This window comes from Ambystoma mexicanum, chromosome 4q (assembly GCF_040938575.1).
Source record: "Ambystoma mexicanum isolate Mex_15411 chromosome 4q, UKY_AmexF1_1, whole genome shotgun sequence".
Taxonomy (NCBI): domain Eukaryota; kingdom Metazoa; phylum Chordata; class Amphibia; order Caudata; family Ambystomatidae; genus Ambystoma; species Ambystoma mexicanum.
In genome coordinates this window covers 129,603,210-129,627,802 of record NC_090928.1, presented here as the reverse complement: position 1 = coordinate 129,627,802, position 24,593 = coordinate 129,603,210, and the positions used below count along the sequence as shown (strand labels likewise).

General features: G+C 43.2%; 1 protein-coding gene across 2 annotated transcripts in view; it reads left to right on the top strand.

The window, feature by feature from the left end:
- The window catches only part of PEX7 (peroxisomal biogenesis factor 7), a 1,557,721-nt gene that overhangs the window by 1,469,171 nt on the left and 63,957 nt on the right, over positions 1-24,593 (top strand). The window contains exon 10 of one of the 2 annotated variants that reach the window (XR_011268107.1): positions 22,399-22,497. The exons of the other annotated variant lie outside the window; for it this stretch is intronic. The gene's annotated coding sequence lies outside the window, so the exon portion shown is untranslated. The remainder of the gene's footprint in view (positions 1-22,398; positions 22,498-24,593) is intronic. 2 annotated transcript variants of the gene reach the window in all.

Sequence of the window (24,593 nt, the reverse complement as noted above, 5' to 3'; positions counted from 1 at the left end):
CACTAACACTCCCACTGTCCCTATTCTTCTTGACCTCTCCTCTGCCTTTGACATGGTTAACCACAACATCCTGATTGCACGTCTCCATGGCACCCTGGGAATCACAGGTGAGGCTATGGTGTGGTTAACCTCCTTCCTTTCCGACAACCCATCCCAGGTGGAACTTGGGTCCTTTCTCTCCACTATCACTCTTTCAACCTGCAGCGTTCCCCAGGATTCTAACCTAACTCCCTGGTTCTTCAATATCTTCATGGCTGCTCTGGCACGTGTGATTGCCACTTTAATCTCTAACTTCCAGTGTTATGCGGATGACATGCAACTCTTTCAGGCTACCCTCAGCCACCTCCTCTACCTCGCTCATATCTGACTGTCTGTCCGCAATTCAGTCATGTTGTGCTGCAAACAACCTCTGCCTCAACGCCAGAAAGACTGTGATTGTTCACATTGGGACTCCTGCTCCCGCTTTCCCACTCTCACTCTGGCCGGCCTCACTTGCCCCTGCGCCTGCACCCACCTGCAAGGCAAAAAACCTTGGGGTAATCTTTGACTTCACTCTCTCCTTCTCCACTCCCATTTTGGACATCTCTAAAAAGACTGGTTCTCTCTTGGCCGGACTCCTGCAATAGCCTCTTTCTCAACCTCCCTGCCTCTGCTTTGTGCCCTCTGCAACTCATCCAGAACAGAACCGCAAGACTTATCATTGTCCTCAAGCCCAGCAACGACATCTCTCCAGCACTGAAATCCCTTGTCTGACTCCCTGTGGCTGCAAGGATCAAGTTCAAGCTCTGCATTGTCCACAAGGCTTTCTGAGGCCTGGAGCCTACCTATCTTCAACTATGCCTACCTAAATACTGTCCCTCCCGGGCCCTTTGCTCATCTACCTCCAACCTTCTGCGAATGAGCTGGTTCTACAAGCAGAGATTTGGAAGGCGATCTTTATCCTCAGCAGGGGCCTACCTCTGGAATAGCCTCCCTGCTGCCCTCTGTCTTGAGCCTGATCACCATAAATTCTGGAAACTCCTTAAGACATTCCTCTTCTCCTCTTCCTTCTCTCTCCCTCTACCCTGCTAACCTCTCTCCATTCTATCCCTCTCTCCCTCCTTTTCCACAAAGCTTGCCGACTGGTCGCAGGGTGTACCTCAGAGTCTCACAGGTCTCTGGCACCCTTGCCAGTCCTCTCGCACTTGCCTCCGGGCCTGCACTTGCCTCATTGCTACTGCACTTGGTCAATATGGACATTGAGTCACTTCAAACTAAGATTCCACAAATGGACACATTGGCAGCCGTAGAATGGCTTCTGAATGCGGACATCGGACTAGACAATGGACATGCCTCTTTCATCAGACATTTAGCAGAGATTGCCCTTACCCAATACCAGGGATGTCATTTAGGGGTCACCAGAGGTCGCAAGTGCGACCTCTGTGGTCTCCCTTGCGAACTCTAAAATAAAAAAATAAAAAGCAGAAGTTTTTTTTTGTAATGCAAGCTCCTGGTCTGTGGCTAGCACCATGTGGCTCTTTACTTCTGGAGTGGCTGGCTTTCATGTTCAGGCCCCTTAAAAAAAAAGAAGAAAAATAAGAACAGGAGTGCCACAAGTCTAATACTTTCAGCACTGATCCTAAATAAGAAAGAATAGGAATACCAAATAATGTGTCTTTCTGGAATTCTATACAATAATTGCTAGACTCATTAAAGGTTTGTTTCAGGCATACTTCAGGGGATGAGTCCCTGATTTCATCTGTAACGCCTCAACTCAGCCTTTCATCCTTTTGAGGTTGATAAATGAGTTGGGTGATATTCGGTGTATATTTTTTCTATATAAATGGCTTAAGTGTAAGTGATATATAATAACACATCATTATCATTTGGTCATGGACGTCTGCTTGCATTCACAGTAATTTGGTAATATGGGCCTATACACACTGATCTTAACGATACATATGGCAATCCATTGTTGGATGAAATGTACATCACATTATAGTGATATTGTAACCATATTTTTCGTAGTGTACAATGCTGTGTGATGCCACTTCCTGTTTTGTCAACGGGCGAAAGGTTGTGTTCCATCGCTTCCCGCGATATCACTTTGGGGTGGGGTAAATGACAGCACTTTCTGTGATGTCATCTAGGGGGTCAAGGGCCGTGTGATGTCACTTCCGCTACCCCTGGCATTTTGGTGAAATGACGTCCCTGCCCAAAACGTATTTTTGTATGAAGATACCTACTACCGGCAGATCTTGGGAACCGCTATGGGTGCAATGTTCGTCCTGAGCCTGGCAAACATATACGTACACCAATTTGAAGTTGAACATATATATTCGGCGACCAACCCTTTTAAATTACAGATTTCGCTATGGCGTCTATATACATATGACGTCCTGGTAATATTTGAGGGAACAGCAGAAGAACTCACATAGTTGCATACCTGGGTGAATAGCTGAAATGCTTATCTGAACTTCAGTATCGCGTCAAGTCAATCTGAAACTCACTTTCTAGACCTACATATTCTGGCCCAGGATGACCAGCTGACCTCAAAAGTATAGAAGAAAATGATATATCGCAATTCACCTTTGGCATATTCCAGTTACCATCCTCAAGCTCTCACAGATAATTTACCATTTGGGCAATTCCTCAGGTACAGAAACACCTGTACTACAGCACACAGGCTGGTATCTTTAAAAAACTATTGATACATAGAGGATAGCCAAAGAAGATTGTGAACACCACCTACAAAAGAGCCAGGATTATTCTGAGGGAAGCATCCTAAACCAGGGGATCGAGAAAACACAACTGCAGTGTTCAGTTATTCACCTCTCTTCAATAAATTGAAAAAAGAAATAAGGAACCCTGGCTCCCATAACATTGCACAGCCAGCATTTGCCATAAAACAGAGAGAAAATATGAGGGATTTACTGGTCCATACTGTCCAAAAATGACAAGAGAAGTACACTACAGACTTTATGGGGCAATATGCCTCTGGCTTGACATGCACTTTGTGGCAATTGCACTATTTGTGCCCAAACTGCACTTAGCACTAACATCGATATCGGATGGAAGACACCATGGTTACAAAGATCATTTACCAACTGTAATAGTACGGGTGTGATATATCTTTTAACCTGACTGTGCGGACTACAATATGTAGGCATGACAGCAAGACCTGTTAAGAAAAGACTCATTGAATATAAAACACGCATCAGAACCTCGAGATTGACAGCTCTGCTTATGCCACATTTTGTCGCCATGGGCCACATGGTGGAGGATTTTAGATGGACAGTCCTTGAGAAAATACATCCCCCACACCGTGGAGGGAATTTTGCTGATCTCCTGTTAAAACAAGAACAACTCTGGATCTTCCGTTTGAACACCTGCAACAGTGGCCTCAATGAAAGTATCCAGTGACATGATTTAGCCATGATGAAATAGAACGACAACCAACAGTCACACCTATGGCAACTGCCTTCCAACAGGGGATGGGGTCCCCCCTGCCCATCTACACTGGTGCTTAAATGACAGTAACAACAAATACTGCCGATATCTAAAACCTACTGAGCTATCACACCTCTAGGGGGCTTATTTCATGTGATTGGTCGTCCTGAATGTCGAACTGATGATGATCCTAAATGACACTCTGCTCACATTGAGCTATGGTGACGGTTGCTTCAAAGACCACCTTCAACCCCTATTCTAACATTAACCATAAAGCGTAAGAATGATGGCTCTAATGTACCTGAATACCTACTCCCATTACCTGGGATAGTGGCCCACCTGTACTTTTTACAAATAAGATTGGGGGAGAGGGGCTGATGAACATTCCCCTATGTGAGATGGCTGCCACGAGAGACACGAGCGGCTGTACAGCTGCCCACGCCCCCCTGTAAGGAAAGCATAGGACCAGCGTGAGAGCACTGATATCTAACATATGCATTCGAGTTGTGAGTTTTTCCAACACCAACTCAGTCATGAAGATTTGTTAACAGAACTTGTTGGACACGCGCACACCTGCATTGGAAAAATAAAAGGGCAGAGGAACCTGTGAGAGAACATGACAACACTAGGCCCCATGTCTTGAACTGTGGAACATAACATGTTTTGATATGAAGCATGCTCAAAAGAAAGACTTCAGCTAATTTTGGGTGGGTTACCAAGAGGTAGAAAAGAACATGAATAAGCATGTAAAAGGACTGGAGCTGACAGATGCAGGAAGGAGGCCAAGTGGAAACAAACATAGTGATGACATGGAAACTCTAGGACAGACAACACTCTTAAGGGTTTCCGTCTGCAGATACAAGCTGAGTTGGACAGACTTACCAAGTGCAGCTACACAGCATTATTTTAATCTTCAGAGCTACACGACGGGCTCAGCTTGTTGGGCTACAGAGCTGAGTATGCTCTGTGTTCATGGGCCCTTGGGACTGTTCTGTGCTACTCTTAATGCTGTCAGCATTTTATGATGGTCGAGGGCATTTTTGGGAGGAAATCAGTGGCCCTTCAGAGCAGCACGGGGGAAAGGAGAACATAGAGAGGTGAAGGGAGTGTGAAGGAGATGAAATGTGGCAGACGGTAGGAGTGCAGTTAGACGGAAAGAGAGTTGAGTAACAGGAGAGAAAGGTGTGAAGGAAGCTGAAGGAGAAGGAAGGTCTGGAAGGAGGTGGTTGGGACATGAGTGGAAGGAAGGATGGAGATGAGGGGAGTGCAGGATCCAAGCAGTGTGAAAGACAAGTGATACCATGGTGACCCTAAGCCCCCACAGCTAAACACATAACATATAGTTAACATCTGCGCCCGAATGCAATTGCTTGCTTGGTGCGCGTAAGAAATGAATCAAAATCAAACCACGAGAGGAGGAGATGGAGTTTGCGGAAAAAGTGCAAGATTAAGCGAAGGTGGAAAGGAGAAGAGGAAGGTTTGAAGCTAAGAAAGAAGGTGAAGTGAGGCTGATTGTTGCACAGTGCCAAGGAGGAAGCAGCTGAGGGCTCAAGTTTAGGGAACAGAGCGGAGAACAAGCCAGGAGACAGAGGGTATTTCCAGACGTTCCTTCATGAAGAGGGGCCTGATAATACCCTAACTACAGAGACTGTGGCGGAGTCTGCTGACAGCACTCAGGGGCCTGTAAAACCACATACCAAGTCCCAGCAAGTTCTGTTGTCACCTCACCTAGGTGTGGAAGTGAGAACAGTGATCCAGAGCACCTCTAGTCTGACAATAGGAAGGGACCATGCCAGAGACTTGCACCCTGAGCAATCACTCGGCCAAGGCAAGAAAGAAGTGCAGTGGACACTTGAAACATCACAGACTGAATGGGTTATCCCACATTTCTAAACCCACTCAACCCAGGGCCACTGGTACATTTGGGTTAGGAAAATAAAACCCTTTTAAACTATCAGAGCATTGCGTTGTCAGTTGGTACCTCTGCCCTGACAACTTGCATATAAAATCAAACTCCTCCAACAACCATAATAAATTGACTTATTTTCTAAACCGGAGTAGAGAGGATAGAGACATTGTACAGCACATTAACTTACCTTGGGTTATGAAGAAGGCCTTGCACTGCCTCAGAAGCACTGAAACTTTTGGCCTTTGAGGGAGCATTCTTTTTCTGAGCTCTTTTCCATTTCATTGTAGGCACCTGACATGGAAATATCAGTCTATCAACAAACTTATATCGGTGTGCCATGTCTGCCTAGTGTAGACATTTTTGGTGTCTATTTAGGGATCATACCTTGCCAAATAATGTGTTTGGAAATACATGTGCATTAATGGTGACACTTGGAAATTCACCCTCTTTGTTAAGCACTGAAAGGACAACTAGCACATTGTTTATCATGTTAATCTGTGTTATTTCATGATCATTGTTAGGAAAGATTCCCATTTCATGTGAAGTTTCCCTCCAGTTGTGTACCCCCCAACTTGTTGCTGCTGTTTTACAACATAGTCTGACTTTGCCAGTGGAGCACAGCCTTCAGCTGCACACCCCTGGGCTTTTCGCTCACTTTGTTATGTGTACACTGACATGCCCTTAAAGACAGTCAGTACTGGGAGACTTTGTTTCCCTTAGTCCTTGTCAATGTTGCAACTTTTCTGCAACATGTTGCAAGTGCACAATGTACCTTACAGTACAGTGCACTTGGGTCTTCCTTTCATTTCTAAAGGCCCTACACACCCTCAAAGGATTTTTTAGGAGAAGTGGGGATGTGCTTTGAACAGGGCTGGTGGCAGCTTATCTTTTCGTATATTTTTAACGCTTTCCTACCATGCAAACCATTTACCGTGTTTGGCACGGAGAGGTGGCTTGGCTCCAAAATGGCCATGCCACGAGGTTCTTTGTCCTGTCCTTTGGCCATCTTGCCCCTTCTCCTTCCCCAGGTTGAGCCGACCCATGTCTGTCCTTATTTGGGCATGCATTCTCCCGCAAAACGCCAAGCTTTCGCAGGCTTCTGCATGTCTTGTGTGTGCGCCCCCAGGGTATGGGCTGGACTGTCTAGTTGCAATCCACATCCTGGGTGCCAGAGAGTCTAGTGTGCTGTGAATGACTGGGACCACCATGGTTCATGATTGGTCCATGTATGGTATGCCTGTATGTGAGCAGATCTCTCAATGGTTCCTCTTCGTTTTGGCGCAAAAGGAGATTCTGGATAACAGAAGGCTCCAAACACCCATACCATGTCGGTCTCTGGAGTTCTCACTGAACGAAGGATAGAATCCAAGTATCCTGAAACCAAGAAGCTGAGTCGAGGAACCGCTGGTGACCCTCTGGAAGGTTTGGCACCCTGGGCCCGCTGTTGTCCCGCTTGGACTCTGCATCTGATCGAACTAGAAGGTCTGCGAAGACGCTTCGACCCATTGGAATAGTGGGACCAACTATTCTCGGCACCTTCATCAAACCCTGCAAATAAGCCTTCTTGGAAGTGTCCCTGGGCCAACCAGTGGGCTGAGCAGCTTGCGCAGGACCTTTGCTCTGACACCAGTGCCCTTTTGAGCAGACCCTTGAAACTTGGTACATCGCAAGCTCTGTGTTCACGGCACTCTCACACTGAATTTTCATACACTTGACATTTTCAGGTCTGGAGTAAAGAGAGAGCGCCTGAAATGGAGTACACATGGTTACCATGTCGCCCAGCCGTGGGGACGAACTTCGCAGGTGCCTTGCTGCTGTGCCCCTCTGTGCCCTGAAGCCTGCTGCAGTGAAATTTGCCTGATCCCTCCACCAGGAGCAGAGCAATCGACATTGCCCCGTAGAGGATTCATTGCAGTGTCTGCGCCACTGAAAGCCGCAGAACTGCACAATTGCCGCAGTTGAACCTGCAAATGAAGCAGACTCGACTGCCGGAGTTTGGTGCAGAGTGTGCGGGGGTCGGTGAGTACTTGCAACCCTTACCGGTGGCCTCTAGTGCATTCATCCACTTTAACGCACGAGTGTCCCCTGAGGGCCACTCGCCTTCCCACAGATAGCCTGAGCTATTGAACCATTGCCAACTCTTGGAACCTGCTCTGCCCTTTTGGGGAGACCCTGCATGAATAGTGGGAACTTATTCTGCATCACCTCACCCACCTCTTGAGCTGTACAGACCATACAAGAGATCCCATTTTCACCCATCTGCACTACTGTGTGCGCCAACATTGCGAGTATAATTGAGCAATAGGCTCCCTTCTTCTTAGGGACTGGACTGCCTTTCAGTTAGGATTGTGATTACTGCCTTTAGGCCACTTGGTCTTGTATATATGTATTTTAGTAGGATTGTGTTGGTTGATTAGTATTGCTGTTGATTATTACTGTGTGTTGGACTTTAAAGGCTTTGAATAAATTAATTTATACTTTTAATGTAGAGACACCGGTCTGGGAATGATTTGTAGTGTCCTTTACTCTGTGTGCTCATTGAGGTGTTTCAGTCACCCTCATCCCTCCTGAGACCTAGTCTTGACCGCTGCCAATGCTACCTTGATTGGTCTGGCTTGTCCAGATGGTTACCTTGTTCCAAGAAACTAGGGTGGCCTTCTGAACCTCTGCCCACCAGGTCAGAGTTCAGAAATCCATCTTAACAAACATGAATTACTTTTTTCTTTTTGAAGCAACCGCATGCTATGGGAGTTCTTTTTAAGATCATTGATTGACCCCAGCAGTGCACCCCGTGGGATACAATGGCGGTGCAAAGTAACTTTGAGGGCCCTAATATTATAGCTGCGCATACATCTCTGCTGAAGATCTGGAGTGAGGTAGAAGACTTGTGCAGGGGAGCTGAAGATGAATAGCAAAGTTTGCTGAAGCTCCATGAAAGTAATGATTATGCATGATTATGTAGTGATCAGCTACAGAATGCTATTAAAGTTATTCACCTTGAAGTTGTGTTTTAACACCTTTCAGAGGAGCCATTCCATTCTATTTGGGTTTCAAAGCAAATACTAAGTATCCTTACTTGGACGCTGTGGGGCGGTGCATGAGAACAGTATCTAAACATGCCACTGCTGAGTGGTCCTGGAGAGCAGGTGATGGGGTAAAGAAAACAAATGAAATCAAGAGATTGGCCAAGTTACTTTACAGGAGCAAGCGGAAACAACCACACACCACCTAACAGTGACATCCTTGCCAACATGCCCCTTACATGGGAGTCAGCATAGGATTTAAGGGGGGGAATGAAATCTAAACATTGTCGTAGTTGATGCACATCATGTGCAGAAACGTCATGCCCCACACAAAAGGCAGAGACGAACTAAAGCAAATGAAAAGCGCACTAGTGTAGTAGTTTTGAGAGAGAACAACTTTGAAAGGTGGCATCCATTTTTTGCATTGATTATTAGAATTATTAGAATTAACGGGGTGGAACATTAATATTAGCCAGTAATAACATAAGATTATCAACAACTGTAATGGTGCAAGTTGGGGTTCCCAGTGCCATTGTTTACAATAAGGTAAAAACGGCCGTCCCGTGGTTACTACAAATATTAGCTCGAGAGACATGATCATTCACACAGTTTGTTTACATTGATGTCATCATGCAGCGGGTAAGAGCGCTATTACGTCATTAAGGCTGAGGTCGGCACAGGGACATAAAGGGTAATTTCAAGATGGCAGTGGCGCTCTTTACACGTGCAACACTGCTTGCAACTTGAAATAGCCAGTTACTTGTGAAAAAACAGGTAAGAACCATTCATGCATAGAACCAGATGCGGCTTCTATCCTTTATGAACATAAGGGGAACTAAACAATTAGTGAAGATGGAACATTTAGTATATCACATGTGTCTTACAGGACTTTGGAAATTCCAATACAGAATTTCAATTGAAGAATTCAGAACGTATTACAGACAGGGTGAAACAATCATTATCAAAACAAGTAAGCAAGTACAGTTAACATATATGTATTACAATGCACATACATTAATAAGAGGCATTGTAAATTGATAAATATCATTATGTTTTTCACATTAACAGAGAATGACCAAATTTGTGCCAGAGATTTTTTTTTATCCACTTACAGTGCGCTGGAGCCCGCAGGCCTCAGGGCACAGGCAGAGTAAGTGCTTATAATCCAATTAACAGTGTAGGTAACAGCAAATAGGTCTGATGATGATGAATCTGCAGTTTTTCCAAGTGCATTGAGGTGCCACCATGCAGGAGGGGAGACAGGGAAGATAGATAGACGATCTTCAAGACATGGTATGTTCAGATCGTGGATGTACACAGATTGTACAGGAGAGGGGAGGGGAACAAGTGTGTGTGGGGGGGGGGGGAGAATCCAAGTGTGCCCAGTTAGTCAGAAACTGGGTAAGTGCTGGGAGATGCATTCTCATGGGCATAGTCACTTGCCATTGAGTTTCGGCATTGAACGTAGTTTGTCTTCAAGAGGTTGAGTATTACAGTAGAATCCTTGACGAAGGATTTCATTCCGGGAATTTCATCTCTGATGAAGAAATCAACATATTGTGACCAGGGTTCCAGTATAGAGTTGATAGCCGACACTATGGGTCATCCAGGTGGAGGGATGATGCCCTTGTGAATCTTAGGGATAGCATATAAAGCCGGTAGCATTGGATGTACAGATGTCAGAAAGGATGCTTCCCTCTCGCTGATGTAGCCTACTGCTATCACTTCTTCAATGATGAGAGCTATTTGGGCTCTGATTGTGGCTGTGGGGTCTGTGGGTAATTGTTAATAACTATTGTCCTCTTGTAGTAGGTTCTTGACCATATTGTTATATTCCGTGGTGTTCATCATCATAGTGGTGCCCCCTTTGTCAGCTGGTTTTATGACAATATGCTTGTTATTTACTAGCTCAGTCAGAGCTTCCAGTTGTTCTCTGGCACAGTTGTTGTGTACAAAGGGTATCTCTTTTTCCATTAATTCAGTCTTATTTATCAAGGCCTGTTTTAAGGTGATGGATTCTGCAGTATTAGTGTGTGCGGGTGGAAAAAAGGTTGAAGGTAGTCGTATACCAGTCAAATCGGATTATGTATCCATTTTACTTTCCCCAAAGAATTGTTTCACCCTTATCTTTCGCATAAGCTGGGTTCCTTCAATTAGTGTTTGGAAAGGCTCATATTTAGCTGTAGGGACAAATGAGAGCCCCTTTTGTTGAATCTGTGTTTCAGCCGACGATAATTGATGTGCAGAGAGATAGATCACTAGAGAAAGGTCGGTTGTTGAAGTCTCCTGCCCATGCTGCGTGTTATTCATGGGCACTGGGTCTGCCATCTCAGTCTGCCCCTGTTGGTGCTGCGCTGTCCTAAAAAATTAGGTTCACTTTTGTGTGGCAGCGCTCCAAAGTGTACCTGCCGAGCCGGCCGTGGTATGGCCCAAAAGGACCTGCTCGTACCCCGTTGTCGGAGCTAATACTGGAATAGTTTGAAGATCCATATCTAGACAGGCCGTAGCCTCTATTCGTGGACTGAATGTTTTGTTGGAAGGCATCATGTCTGGCTTATTTATTTAGCTTCCAGGGTGTAATAGTCTTCTGAGGTGTATGGATACATCTTACAATGTGAACATACTGCCAGATCTTTTTTCAGCTTTATAATTTTCTTGGTCATATTCAAGTCTTTCAATTCTTTCGTTGTCGTCTATAGTCCTGCTAATTTTCTATTATAGTTCTCCAGTGCCATCTGATGCTTTAATGATGTCCATCTTTTCGAGTAGCACGCGCATAAGAATCAACTAGTCCTGTGTGCACTTGTTTGCTATAAATGACCAATCCTTCTGGAATTGTACATTTTCTAGGAAGATTCTTGGTTCAATGTGAATGATCAGGCCATTTGGGGCCACATGTGCCCTTAGATATTCTGTCATCAGTGCACCGTGTAATTTAGTTCTTATTAATTTTTTCTTCAATATTTCAATTTAATTCCAGTTATCTGTGTTCGAGGAGGGATGGGTTAGCCAGAATCCCTTTTACTAGCTCCTCAGTGAAGGCTAAGTAATTACTGCTTACTGCTTATGTTATATGAAGGCGATGATCACTCACCTATGGTCAATGATCACTCAGTGTTCAGTCACCACTTGATGTTATTATAAAGCAATGTAGGCCAAAAGTTGGGCCTGGAGAAAAGTGGGGAACGCCCCAAGAGAAAAGGAAGATATTTTTTAATGTCAAAGGGGAAGGAACACTTCCTCTGTCAACAGATTTAATCGAACCCAATGGCAAGAGTGAGCCGCATGAAATAACCAAATACAAAGTTTGGGACTAAAGCTATTTAAGGAGACCTCTCTGGTGTTAACCCCACCCATATAAACCAAAGAGCAGGTAACACACAAAATTGGGTATGGCGTACATATTTGTTGTATCAAGCAATTCACATCAGCGTCAGTCTGCAGTCTGTGTCACACTACTACTATCCCTACATGGAAGTACACCCTGTCCCTATCAGGGAGTACTCACCCTTGGACACCAGTGAAAAGCCGTCTATCTAATAGAAAAGAGGAGAGAGACTTGCCCTATCTATATACCATATGCAAAACACTAGCCTTAGAATAAAGCTCTAGATAAAACTCTAAAAACAAAAGTTGCGGTTTGCCCAAACTCAGTACCAAATATTGAAACCAATTGTCATTTTCATAGGGCACTGTTTATATTACAAGTGTGCATAATTTATTCACCCACACTGAAGTATGTGCATCTGATCTCTCCTCTTTTCTATTAGATAGGCGGCCCATCGCCTGTGTCCTAGGGTGAGTACCCCCTGAGAGGAACGGGGTATGGTTCCATGTAGGGATAGTAGTAGTGTGACAACAGATTGACTCTGATGTGAATGACATAATACAGCAAATATATAATCCATACCCATTTCTGTGTGTTAACAGCTTGAGGGATGAACACCTTAGCATGGGGGATTCCCTTTTACCTCCTCAAGGCTCTACTTTACAGAGCAGGTGGTTGCTCCCAGCCTCTGCGGCTTCCCTAGTCCCAACTACTAACCCCAAAAGTGGGACCTTGTCACAGGGTTCAATAATGTTTGTATGTGTTCTTTACCAAAAGATGACCATTACAAACAAGAACTTGAATCTAAGAAAATTAGGACATTTAGAAGGGACACATTAGACTACAAGATTGATATTGTCTATAGCGGCAATTAACCAACGCCAACAGGCCAGTACCAAAGAAAAGAAGGGGGAATGACTCAGAAACTCTCTCATTTTATATCTCGAGTGGAGTATCAGAACAAGGCAAAACAAAAGAAAAAGGTACAACAGGGCAACTAGAAGGAGGGATAGTTGGACATTCAGATGAAGGGGGTACTGCTTCTGTATCTTCATCAAACAGACAGGTGTCTTTTTTTTTAGAAAGAAACCTACCAGAAGAGGGAAGAAGAAAACATTGACACAGGAAATTAACACAACGAAGAGCTAGTGATTAATATATCAAGTATTGAACTCACAACATTTCAAAAGACTGTTGGAAAAGGTTTTATCCTTCGTTCCACAACATAGGAGTACTTTGATACAAGAGAAAATGGATTTCTTCAAATTAATGAGGAAGTTAAAGCTCAAAGTTTTCTGTGGAAGAAACAGAAGAAAAAGAACCATCACAATTTTTAGAGAGCAAATTAACGTGCAACTTTAACCCACAGATACACAATCCCATGTTAACCACATTTGAGAAATGTGCACTGGAGAATCTGGGTAGGAAAATGTTTAAACAAAGTAAATACATGAATTTTACAAACATAGAAAGACAAGTACTTAAGGGTCTTCTAGACAATCAAAAGATCATATTCAAACATGCGGAAAAAGGTGGGGCCCTAGTCCTTATGGATAAGAAAGATTACTTAAAGGAAATTAACAGACAGTTGGAGGACCAGGAAACATATAGAGAAGTCCACTATGATCCCACTGAGCAAGTTAAAGCCTTGATTAAAGAAATGGTGGCGGAAGCTGAGAAACAAGGCGTAATAAGTGATTACACAAAAGCATTTTTAACGGTTGCCCACCCGATCATACCAGTACTGTATAGGTTACTCAAGATCCATATAAGTTTAATAGACCCCGCTGGGCGGCCTATCATTGTGGCAATTGGGAGCCTGTTGGAACCATTGGCTCAGTACCTCAATAAGGCAATACAACCTTTGATACAGAACAGGGAAACACCCCTCTGCGATACCAGTGTCTTTTCTATTGGAATTGAAAGATGCAGAGTTTGTCCAGGGATGTGGCATACTTTTTACTATGGACGTTCATCATTGTATACAAACATTGGACATGCAGCAGGGATGGAAGCCATGGAATGGCTTCTACTCGCCACTAATACGTGCAAGACAGATAAAGTGTTTCTTATGACCCTGTTGAAACTGGTGCTGACAAATAACTTCTTTCAGTTTGATGATCGACACTTCGTCCAGATGTCAAGCACACGCATAGGGGCAGCCATGGCGCCCAGCTATGCGAACACCTACATGCTTCACTTGGAAACAGAATTTGTCTTAAAATCAGAGAGATGGCAACGACATGTGGGGCTCTATACCAAATACATAGATGACATTTTCGGTATCTGGAGGTGCCCGCTTGACGAGTTGGAGAACTTTATGAACAATATGCATCTCTGTCTCAAGTTCACAACTACTCACAGCTTCACTGAGATTCATTTCCTGGATGTAGAAGTTTAAGCAGAGAACAATATGCTTAAAACAAGGATCTATACTAAAAGTACTGACAGGAATAGCCTACTTCTGGCCCCACGTTTTCATCCGAAATGTACACTTGAAAGTTTTCTGATCAGTCAATTTATGAGATACTGGCGGTACATTAGGTCAGCGTAAGAATACAAAACTCACGTGAATAACCTGAAAGTTACATTTATTCAGAGGAAATACCATCCGATATTTATCAAGTCTGTATCCAACAAGGTGTAACAAATCCCAAGAGAGGACCTACTAAACCCTGAAGGAGAAACCCCCATTGGGCTATGTCACTACATGCTCTGTGCAACGTCACATAATCAAAGGGATAATTCAACGGAATTTGGAGATTATGAAATTGGATAATACTTTAGAGAGATTATTTCCGGCTCCCCCAATGTTTGCCTACAAGAAGAGTATAGAATTAAGAAATATGTTGGTGCAAGCAGAATACAAACATTGTAACTATAAGACCAAGTACACACAAACACAACCATGCCAGAACTGTCAACACTGTGGTAACATCAAGGTGATTCTATTTCACACCCATAGACAGGCAAAAAAAATCTCCTTGAGACGTTTCGCACCTATGACTCCTCCAATATGGTTTATGGCCTAAAATGCACATGTGGCTATTATTATGTAGGTATGACAACACGTAAAGCCAAAAACCTGTTGGAGGGAGCATACGTCTATAGGAACAAGGATTCAAAAGTCTTTGGTAGCTAGTCACTTTCAGGAGGCAAAACATAGTATTGCACAGTTGCAATTTGTGATTTTAGAGCGTGATGATGCCGAGAAGAGGGGGTGAGTTGCAGAAAAGATACAGAAAGAGATGAAATGGATAGAGAATCTTGAAACCTTAATGCAATGAGGTATGAACCTAGAGTGGGATCTATCATGTTTTTTTATAGGTTACCAGCATGCAGGTCATATTGTGAATTCTATTTATTTTTACTCTATGAATTTTGTGTTGATTTGAAAGCGTATCGGAACCACTAAACATGTGTTATGAGAGAAAAGATCATTGTACACTGGTTTAACATAGCTGAATTTAAACATAAACTGTCAGTTGAGAAGGTCTCCACTTGGAGGGCACCAGGACAATCTGTTGGCAAAACCAGGTTTTGGGGTGAATTGTTTGTTTGGACTCGAGGCAGGGGTCCTATCTTGGTGCACCATAAATAGTTGTAAAAGAAGAGCTAATTGATAGGAGTATAACAGAAGTATTATCTAGGAATTGTGTTGTGCACCTCCATTTTGTTTTTCGTTTTACCAAAAGATGGCCCAGTTCCTCTTTTGCTTATCCACCAAGGACCATACTTTGCAAATCAAAATAATTTGGGAGGGTTCACCTTCGTAGGTCTCTGTTCCTCCAAAAAGCCCCACGCCTTTCAGTGGACTCATCCTTCCAGCAAATCTGTATTGACCTCCAAAGAAATGTTCATCTACATTGAAAAAAAAATAGAATACTCATGGTCACCATCCAAAACTATTTGACTTCACCCTCTTCATTTCTCTTATTCTGTATGCTGTGCTCACTGTAATAGTGCAAGGAAGCAATGATATTGCATGGTGAAATAGTGATATACTAGTGAGTGAGATGTTTTCGCTGGCTACTGAAAACAAAATGAGTTATGTTATAAATAATATACTCTATGGAGAAAACAACTTTCCAAATTATGAAATTATTTTGTGACATTACATACGGTCTAAAAAGCATTTTTCAGCAACTGAAACTAAAAACAACTTTTTATTGATTGAATTCTATATTGCGTAGAATAAAAAAAGCATATTCTACTGACTGAAACCAAATGCATATTTTTACTCATTGAATTACACTATTGTTAAGTGAAAAATACATTTTCCACTAATGAGATCAATAATAAGTCACATGACCTTGTCACTTCTCTGACCTGTGCCCCGCGCTGTGTAGATGTGTGATTCATCCACTTTCTGTCTAAAAGTCCATACCTCTAATTCACTCCAGTGGCTCACAAGATACATCTCATGGTACGCGAAATCCAAATATTTCAAGGTATGTGAACCACTCATGGGAAAGCATTATATTACTAAACTCCTGAGTCAGACTTGGCAAAATGTGCCCAGCCAGGGGCTCCTCGAGGGCCAGAAATAAGTGTTTTACGTTCCAGGGGAATATTCACAGACAAGGCTTCCTGCAAGGTTTTGTTCCTGAAAGACTTGGGCAAATAGTCAGAGGGTCATCCTTCATGGAAGGGACTCTCTTCCAGCCCAAGGGCGCGTCGGAGGCACAGGCTGTTGGGAAACCTCCCTAGTATATACGAGTCATTTTCCCTCTCCATCCAGCCAATTAGAGCTGGTATATTTCTCTTCCTCTCCCCCATTTCTCTTTCTCTGTCCCGAGCTCTGTAAAGGGCAAAACAAAAGAAAACAAAGGCACGCACACCTTATGTTTTCTCTGGGAAAATTCCTGTCAAATGTAACGTGTTCTACAAAACATGTCTAGAGACATCAGTGGGAATCTAATGCGCTCTGAAAATCAAAGGTTCAAATCCACTGCTTAAAAAAATAACAGGGACACACTTTTCATTCTGTCTGTGCTCTTTTGCGGAAATATGGAGTAGACTGCATTAGGAAAAATTCGTTTAACAGCATTAGAGTGCATTGGAAGACTTGGATTTGTGGCCAGAAAGTGGTGCACCAAACACATATGCAGAAGGAGACACTCACATGAAAAGGCAACCAATGCGAGAAATGCTGTTTTATGGAGGTTTCCAAACATTGGGAGCACTTCAAAAATCGGAGAAATAATATATCACTCAATTTAGAGTCAGAAGCGGGTGATGACCATGTGACAGGCTGATTGTAATGTCATCGTGATTCTCAACTGAGACCAGGCACTATTTCAAGGGTGTTTGTTAACCGTTTACTATAAACTATAAGATGGCATGCCAGGATGATGGAACAACTCATCATGTTAGATGTCAGAAAGTTAGCCACATATGTCTGGGTCTACCACGAGGGAAGTTACAGTGAGTCTTATGCAGGGGGTCCACAAAACCGGGAACCTCCTCACTTGCTCCAAAGGGTTTGCCAACAAATGGTTCAGTGTTGCAAAACTAATGTAATACTACTCAAATGGTAAAAGGAGTCCAAAGTCGTCCCAAGTTTCCCAAGCTAAAAAGTGCCAACACGGCCATCCCTCTTAAAGGAGGGCATCCTCAAAGGTGTTTGGGAAAATATTTATTTTCTTGCAACTCCCTCCTTGTGCTGCAGCCTTGGCCAGGCTACTGACCCATGATTTTTGGGCAGGCAGGTGTTGAGCTTGTCTTGGCCGGTAGGTCTTCTCCTTTGGGTTTTCTTTTGGCAAAACAGGAGGTTACCGCCAGCCTAGGGACCAAGTTGGCCCCAATGTAAAGCTACAAAGACTGTTAGTGACTGTACACAGATAATGCAGACTAAAACACATAAACAGTAAGTAGACTTTGGGTATGGTATAATAATACAGGAGGGAAAAATGCACGCAAGGAAGAATAACGTGAAAACACAAAAAAATGGGTTACTTTTCAAATGTATTTTGTTAAAGTAGGAAAAGGGAACCTAACTATCCTCTTGGAGTCAAGGTATCTACAGCAGGCAAGTAATGGGGTACTTAGTCCAGATGTGCAATACCTTATTCTCTTAAGCAGGCTTATTCATACTTCTCCTGGAAGCATAAACAGAAAATGTGGTCCAGGCTGAGAAGGCCACCCGGGTGTGTGAAGCATCAGGCAGTTCAGTGAGGGCTCCGACTGTGACTTGTTTAGTTTAGTTTAGTTTTGTTTATTATTTGATAATGCGCTCCAAACCCAAGGGTAGCCGGGCGCAGCAGATACAAGAATGCTTAAGCTTAAGTTACATGCATAGGATACATACAGAACGTGCACAGCGATACAAGTATGCAGGGTGTACAAATTATGGATACAGGATACAAAAATACAAAAAGAGTACAAGTCCCATGTATAAGAAAGACTGTTATCGAGTATCAAGGCAGTTGAGGTGGTAGTAGCACCGGGCCTAGCGCCTCGGCGCTGAGTGTGAGTCATCATTAGTCCAGAGCCAACTTTTCACATTGCGCCTAAATCTGGTGTAAGGTAGATTGGCTCTCAATGCAGAGGGCGGTGCGTTCCAGGCATGGGCAGCTTTAACAAGGAAGCTTGCTCCACCCGCTTTAGATCTAAATCTGGGTGTTTCAAGTAGTAGGTGGTTGGAAGCTCTGGTATGGTAAGTAGAGGGTTTTCTAGTCAGTCTGGCCGCGATGTATTGGGGGTGCAGTGTTGTTCAGGCCTTTGTAGGTGAGGGATAGCGTCTTGAGGAGGACTCTTTCGCTAATTTCTAACCAGTGGTAGTCTTTCCTGATGTTAGAAATATGGGCTCTGCGGGGTATGTCCAGGGCTGCTCTCAGAGCATTGTTCTGGAGTATTTGCAATTTGTTTATGACTGTTTTGCTGGCACCCGCATAGAGGGCATTGCAATATTCCAATTTAGACATTAGTAGGGCATAGTGTGATACAATTAGTTGAGGAGAGGTAAGGTTTGCAGGATCCAATTAATTTACAGGTGTAAACTGTGGAGGAGGCAAGGGTATTAGCTTGTTTTTTGAGGGATAGAGTAGAATCGAGGTAGAAACCTAGTGTTTTTACCTCAGTTGCTACTTTAATTATGTTGCCATCTATGATGAAGGCACGCTAGTTAGGATTACGTTTTTTGAGGTTGGAGTCGGAGCCCAGGATCAGTATCTCTGTTTTGTCGTCATTCAGGCAGAGGCCGTGGGAGGCCATCCATGCCTGAATGAGGAGGTAGATCTTGTTTACTAGAGCTGAGTCTTCGACAAAGTTGCCAGAAAGTGGTATGAGGATCTGCGTGTCATCCGCATAATTGGTATAGGTTACCCCCACTCTGTCAAGTTTGTCGAAGAGTGGCTTAGTGAAGATGTTCTACATAGTGGGAGGGACACATGAACCTTGTGGGACGCCACAGGTGATTTGAATTGGGTCCGCTGATGGGTCCACTCTCATCGTACGGTTGGCTAGGAAGGATTGTACCCAATCGATAGCTTCACTTGAGAAATGGGCGGCAGATGCTAAGTGGTTGCATAACACTGAATGGTCCACCAGGTCAAAGGCCGCCAATAGGTCAAGCAGTAGGAGCATAGCTGTTTTACCTTTATTCTTCAACTCGTCGATTTGTGTCTTAAGGTCAATGAGTGCCGTTTCAGTGCCATGAAGTGGTCTGAATCACGATTGACGAGATCCTAGTAGTTGGTGCGTCTCCAGATAGTTTTGGATCTGGAGGTAGGCTACTCTATCTATGATTTTGAGGAGAAATGGGACTGTGGTGATAGGCCTGTAATTGGTAGGGATAGCTGGGTCAAGGGTCTGTTTTTTAAGCGGGGCAGTACCCAGGATTCTTTGAGGTTAGTGGGTACAGTACTAGTTCTGAAGGACGCGTCAATTAGTTTCGAGATGAAGGGTGCTAAATCTCTTGCTGCGTCCTTAATAACTTGTGCTGGGCAATTGTCGCCTTGGAAATTAGAAGGCTTTAGTGATGAGATCACCTTTTCGGTTTCCAGAATGGAGATGTTGGTGAATCTGAAGGGTTTGTGGCTACTTTGGGTGGCTGATCTGGGTGTGTCAGTCAGGTGGGTGGCATAGGTTTTTGTAGGGCTCAAAGAAGCTTTCTTCTTTGCAATTTTAGTTTGAAGGGTTGCAATTTTATTAGCTAAGGCATTTTGGATGCTGGTGCACCAATGTTTGTCCTTGGGGACGTTGTCTGTAGGAGCAATAGGATTTTCCATTTCCCGGAGGATAGTGAAGAGTTCTTTCGAGTTAGAATTAGCTTTGCTGATCCTCTCGTTAAATGAGTCTTTTTTTGTTTGGATAATTTCCTTCTTTTATTTTTTAGCAAGATTATCAAGAAGAGTTTTGTTCTCTGCCGAAGGTGTATGCCTCCAGATAGCTTGGAGTTTACGTTTTTTGGATTCGTAGTTCCTTAAGGTGCGGGGAGAACCATGAGTTAAGATGATATTCTCGTTTACTTTTACGTAGTTTGGTCGGGCAATAGTATCCAAGGCTGTGGACATGGCGCTATTAAATGTCTCGACTAGTACATTAGGGTCGGGGTTAATATCACTAGTAATGAGAGCTGGTAGGCGGAGTGGGAGTCATTTTTCGGATGTGATTTCTTTTTTACTTCTAGTTGGCATGGATGGTACTATTTCCTGGTTGTTTGGTTTAGGGGGCTCAATAGTTGATGAGAAGCAGATGAGGTGGTGGTCAGTCCAGGTTTGAGGTAAAATATTAGAAATGGTAGTATCACAGTTTCGGTTTGCTATCCAATCGAAAGTCCGTCCTTTAGACTTCTAGTCATCAAACAGCTAAACTTCTCCTTGGATGTGTGAGCGCAGAATACACATATAAACCACCATGATGGAGTTAGAAAAGAAACATGAACTACCATGTAATAAGGCTTTAGAAAGTTAGCAATGCTTGTTAGCATGATGAAGTGTGAAAGACCATAAAGCATTTAAAATCGAAAAAGGTTGGGCCCATAAGGCACTTAAGTTTTGGGAACACAGAAGGACTCTAACATGTGATTAGATGGAGCGAGCGTGTTCCGATGCAAAGGGAAGTAGCGACTGAGGACATGCGACCAGGCCTGAGAGTAATGTACAAATGAGAGATGGCAGGAGGTCGTGCAATATTGATAAACGGTTGTTAAAATAAAAGATCATGAGGTAATGAGTTATTCAAAGTGTATCAAAAAGTCTATGTGAAGAGATGGTTTTCCTCTGTCTGGGCCCTCTATTTTTATGACAGGGATGCTCTGTCGGGTTGTTTCCTAGCATTTCAATGAACATAAACTGACCTTAGTACTGGTTGCAAAAAACCGAAATTTCAGTCTGAAGCTTGTTTGTTTCTACAAATGAAATGTTTATTTTATTTATTTATTTTAATGCTTTATAAGTCGTCACACGCCAGAGGCCTTGGAGCACCCAGATAAAACCAAGTAGGAGATGACATATACGACAAAAAAGACATAGATAAATACAGAGACACCAAGAAAATCTTCTTAAGTCTTTTATTAAAGAAGTATGTCTTCACATCCCTTTTAAAACGGGACTGGCAAGTAGTGTCCCGAAGTGACGATGGAAGATCATTCCACGCACTTGGTGCTTATGAGTCAAAGTTGATGCCACCATATTTTACTAATTTAAAACGGACCAGCACGGCAAAGTGCTGTCATTAGAGTGCAATGTTCTTGTGCGCTGCTTGATTTGCATGCGTTTAGTAAGATATTGGGAGCAATGCTCTGTATACATTCCTGAGTTAATGTTAGAACCTTATGCATAATCTTGTGCACAGACAGCCAACGCAACGTGCGTCTGGCCGCTGTAACGTGTTCTTTGCTTGCGGAGCCCATGAATGTCCCGAATGTCTCCATTCTGGATGATGTGCAATTTGTTCAAGTTAGCCTTAGAAGTCCCAGCCGAAAGACTATTACAGTAATCTAGGCGTGAATGAATCAAGGCTGTGCCTTTCAGGGCTCTGTTCTTCAGAGTTAGATAAGGACCAATTTGTCTCAACAAGTTATTCATGTAGGTGCACGATGAGTGCAGCTGATCAACATATTTGGTGAAAGACAACTGGGAGCCAAAATCGAGTCTCAGTGTTTTTATATATGGAGCAACTATAATAGAACAACCTGGAATCACAAATTGTTTGTAGCAAGAGTCTAAATTCCTTAACCATCGTCCAGACCTGACAATAAGAAGCTCAGTCTTATTGCTGTTTAACACTAATGAGTTAGCCGCCATCCAGGATTGTACTAGGGAGTAGATCTGATTACTCGCCTGTGAGTCATGGTCATAGTCACCTGACAGCTCTAATAGAATTTGCGTATCAACAGCGTAATTCACATAGGTAATGCCGGCATTATCGAGAAGATCAGAAAGGGGGTTGGTGTATACATTGAAATGGGTTGGGGATAGATGAACTTGATCCCTGAGGAACGCCACAATTGAGTTCGACAGCACATGCCTTGGAATCACCCAGAGCGACTCTCACCGTCCGGGGCCCAAAAAATGACTTGATCCACCTTGCTGCACTCTCTGAGCATCTGGCAACCTCAACCAGTCTCCTCACTAACAATGAGTGGTGAACTAGGTGAAAAGCTGCCAGTAGGTCTAACATCAGCACAGCAATATGGCCCTTATAAATCATGTTGACCATATTGGATTTCAGATTGAGTAATGCAGATTCTGTTCCATTTTTAGCCCGAAAGCATGACTGACGGACCCCCAAGAGATTGTGAGCCTCAATGAACTCCTGCAGTTGCACATAAGCAATTCTATCTCAAATTTTCATCAAAAAAGGTATGTTTGTTATGGGCTTATAATTTGGATTCCGTAGAAAATGGTTGAATAAAAAAGAAAGTATGGCATAATTTGAATTTCGGCAGGACGAAAATTACATACAGCCAAAATAGCCGAACAATTGCCATATATTCACATTACAGCGAACAAGGGTAGCAGTGGTTGCGGGTGTGTCCCCCGCACCTTTGTTCGCTGTAATGCGATCAGGGGTTCTGGGGGTGTCCCCCCCTTTGTGATAAATGAATACATTAAAAGGAAATTTTAAAAAACGATCCTTCGCCACCGGTACACGTTCACATATGTGGAAGGAACTGGCGTTGCAGGAAGACATGGGAGTCGGCTGCACACAAGTAAGTGTGCCACCATAAGGTTAGTAGGTGGGCAGAAGGGGTGGACAAATTAGTGAGGTAGACAGCCCAACATGAAAATGTTGAAATGGAAATGCGGGGACATAAACTTCGGGTTTTCTACTTTTCTCGTTCGACATTTTCACATTTATCCTATAATTGCTAGCAACTGCAGGGTCAAGATTATCCTTCTTGAGGAGGGGGATGATCAGGCTTTCTTAAGGCCAATTGGAACACTAGAATCCCAAAAAGAGCTGTTCCCAATCTGGGTAATCAAAGGAAGGAGGATTTTTAAGGAATACTTCAGGATATGTGCAGGACAAACATCAACCAGGCATGCAGCAGGTTTCATATTGATAATTATATTGAAGACATCATCTTCAGAGACCTGATGAAAAGAAAACCTTGGTTGATATAGAGACAGAACAGTCTCTGAAGCAGTACCAGAGGTTTCAGACCTTGAGTCACTGAGTAGCATTTTCGGCCCCAGAATATCCTGTTGATGTTTAGAGATTTGATTTATAAATTCATTTTGTTTGTATTGACACCTAGCATTGTCAGTGACAATATTAGCCTTCCTACTTATTGTTCCTTTGAGTTCTCTGAGAATTACAAAAAGTTCTTTCAAGCTCGATTCAGCTTTGGACATTCTTATCCGGCTGCTTAGCTGAAAAAATAGCATGCTTATATTCAATTGCAGACTTCCTATAAATAACCAAGGACTCGGGGTAAAGATTTTTCCTGCAAGATTTTTCACACACTCTTTTCACTTGCCTAAGTTTAATGATGTCATCATTAAACCTTGTGTTCTTATTGATCTCAGTTTTAATCGTTTTTAATCACAAAGGGGTGAGCGATTCAATTGTGCCATGTAACACTTGATGAAATTGTACCACAACATCGTTAGAATTCAAAGTATTATGGGGCTTAGAAAGAACTGCAAGAACCAAAATGGCAATAGCTGTTGGAGAGAGCCTTTTCACCTTATTAACACTTTTCGAGTTTCTTGGATTGGAGTCAACCTGCAAAGGTGCTTGGGGAAGCAGTAACTGAAAAGAGATTAACAAGTGATCAGACCACACACAGGAATCTACAGAACATGACGCGATGTCAAGATTATGAGAGAGCACCAATATAAAATGTTTCCATCTTTGACTCACAAACATAGTATGTTGATGGAAACCAAGTGCTTCAAGAGCATTTGACAATGAAACAGCTTGTAAGTCGGAGTCATCGTTGGCCCAGAGATTGCAGAAAGTATGAGTTAGGCTTCATGTTATCAATAAGAAATGCCAGAAGCTGTTCTTCAAAGTCCTGAGTTATATCAGGAGGCCTATACAGAATAGGTATACTGACAGACATGTTATGGTCAACATTGAGCTTGACTAGTAACATCTCACAATAGTTGATTGTTATGGAATTTGAGGAATGCATTTTAAGAGAGTCTCTATAAATGAGGCAACGCCACCCCCTTCTAGAAGAGGAGAGATCAGCTCTAAGTATATTTTAACCAGAGGAAGTGGCAAGTAGGGCAGCATGTGTAGCTAAGGCCGTAGGCCAGGTCTCAGTAAGGGCTAACAAGTCCAGACTGGCTTCTACAATGTAGTCCACCAATTCCACTGACTGCTGGACCAGTAACTGAGTATTTAGCAAAGCTGTTTTTAAAGAGGTGTTCTTCAAATCAGCATCAGTTCCTGCTGCTATAAGAGGAAAATTAATACGAGAATCAGTCTGAAAGGCGGGAGCGCT